Source organism: Octopus bimaculoides, chromosome 8, assembly GCF_001194135.2.
Source record: "Octopus bimaculoides isolate UCB-OBI-ISO-001 chromosome 8, ASM119413v2, whole genome shotgun sequence".
In the NCBI taxonomy this organism is placed as follows: Eukaryota; Metazoa; Mollusca; class Cephalopoda; order Octopoda; family Octopodidae; genus Octopus; species Octopus bimaculoides.
The window spans coordinates 30,071,702-30,073,483 of record NC_068988.1 but is presented as its reverse complement, the minus strand read 5'-3'; the positions used below and the strand labels follow the sequence as shown (position 1 = coordinate 30,073,483).

The following is a 1,782-nucleotide window of genomic DNA, read 5'->3' as shown; positions in this document are numbered from 1 at the left end:
GGGGGGGGTTAAGAAAATATTTACAAATATGATATCAAGTACAAGGAGAAAAAAATAAAATAATTACAGACATGATGAAGAAATTACTGCTCCAAATAGCAGAGACCAGACAGTAAAAAACATTCCAGAATCTCAAAAATTAATGGAAAAAAAAAAAAAAAATGAATGAGTTTGAGAGACGAAGAAAACAGTGAAAAGAGAGGCGAAACAATTTGAGAGAGAGGTTTAACAGAGAGGGAGAATGAGACGATTGAGAGTAATAGAATTGGAATTGGAATAATAGAATAGGACTAACAATATAGTATAAGAATACTGAACAAGAATACAATATGTACATAGAACATTGGAATAAGATTGTAAACAAAGAATAAGAACATGGAATAAGAGCAGAATAATAGAATACAGAATCAGAATAGAATGCAGAATTAGAATAAAAGAATAAGAATATCCTAAACATCCACCAAATCAAACAGGGAAGGAAAAACCTTAAATAAACATCTCTCTCTTTTTAGAGAAGAAATATGTAATTTGGAATCCAGACAGTCCTGAATTATTAGTTTATTTAAAGGATTTACAGAGAGTCTTGTGTTCTTATTTAACATTTGAGTGGTGGGGTAGATTTGAAATGTTAAGCACAGCTTTCTGTAATTGACACCAACAGTGGAGTCTATAAGATGTCATTCAAGCTATTAGAAATGGTAGCTAAATACCCCCTCAAGTCACACTACCATTAAACTCTATCATCCAACCTGGAAGACTCAGTTTGGTCCCATAAATGTATTTGGGCGGGGGAAAAAAATGAATGAGGTGGTCCAGAGTTGAAACATCTAACTCCAGACTTGAATGGAATTAAAATGAATTAAAACCAAAAACAGGTTGTACAACTGACATGTGAATTTTTTTAAGAGACATCATAAGGTACATGTTTAGCAAGGCTGAAATTCTGAATAAGAACTGATTTAAGATGGGCAGAACTCGAACAACATGAAATAAAGTGTCTTTTAGAAACACAACACACAACGTGGTCTGGGAATCGAACTCACTAACCTCATGATTGTGAGCCTGACACTTTAACCACTGAGCCATGTGCCTTCACTGAGAATAAAGTACAACTGATGTAATCAACCCCAATATGTGACTGGTACTTGTTTAGCCCTTTCCTTACTTTAATTAATTTGAATTTTGTAAAACAACTTGGATATTATTAAGATGATGTTTGAAACACGGAATTTTCATAAAAGATTTTAATTTAGCTCATATCTGTCCCAAATATTCTCCCTGCTTTATGTTCAAACTGACCAGATTTGGCCTCTCACACTTACCCTACAATGTCATTTCAAAATCAATAATCACATCATTGAAGTATCAAAGCTGCAAGCTAATGCAGGATTAATTTAAAACAAGCATTATGTCTGTTAGGTGGGGCTCTCAATGCTACAAAGTTACAGCAGCAAGTTTGTCCTATAGGACACGGGGCTGGTGCCAGGCAGGTTGATATCATATAGGTTAAGTATACCATAATTTCTACAGTTTCTGGGTGTTTTCTTTTGGGGTTTTTTTTTTTAGGGGTTTTGTGTGTGTGTGTGTGTGTGAATTTGAATGCATATACCTTTTTCAGAGGGTGTATTTTTTTTAAACCAACATTTCATTTAACATGTAAAAATGGTACATAAAAAAACAATCAGAAGAACAGGAAGGTTTACAGAAATGAAAGAATGAAATGGTAAGACTTACTTTTATCGAATCAAAGCAAGCTGTCACGCGTCCATTTTGTACTTCTAC

The 1,782-nt window shown here is 33.8% G+C and overlaps 1 protein-coding gene and 1 long non-coding RNA gene across 5 annotated transcripts in view; both read right to left on the bottom strand.

Moving 5' to 3' along the window:
• LOC106882798 (neurexin-1a) overlaps nt 1–1,782 on the bottom strand; it is a 443,081-nt gene that overhangs the window by 330,213 nt on the left and 111,086 nt on the right. The window lies entirely within an intron of this gene.
• Nucleotides 1–1,782, bottom strand: part of LOC106873311 (uncharacterized) — a 73,207-nt gene extending 71,425 nt beyond the window's left edge. Inside the window, exon 1 of the long non-coding RNA XR_008264733.1 lies at nt 1,735–1,782. This is a non-coding gene — a long non-coding RNA (uncharacterized LOC106873311). The remainder of the gene's footprint in view (nt 1–1,734) is intronic.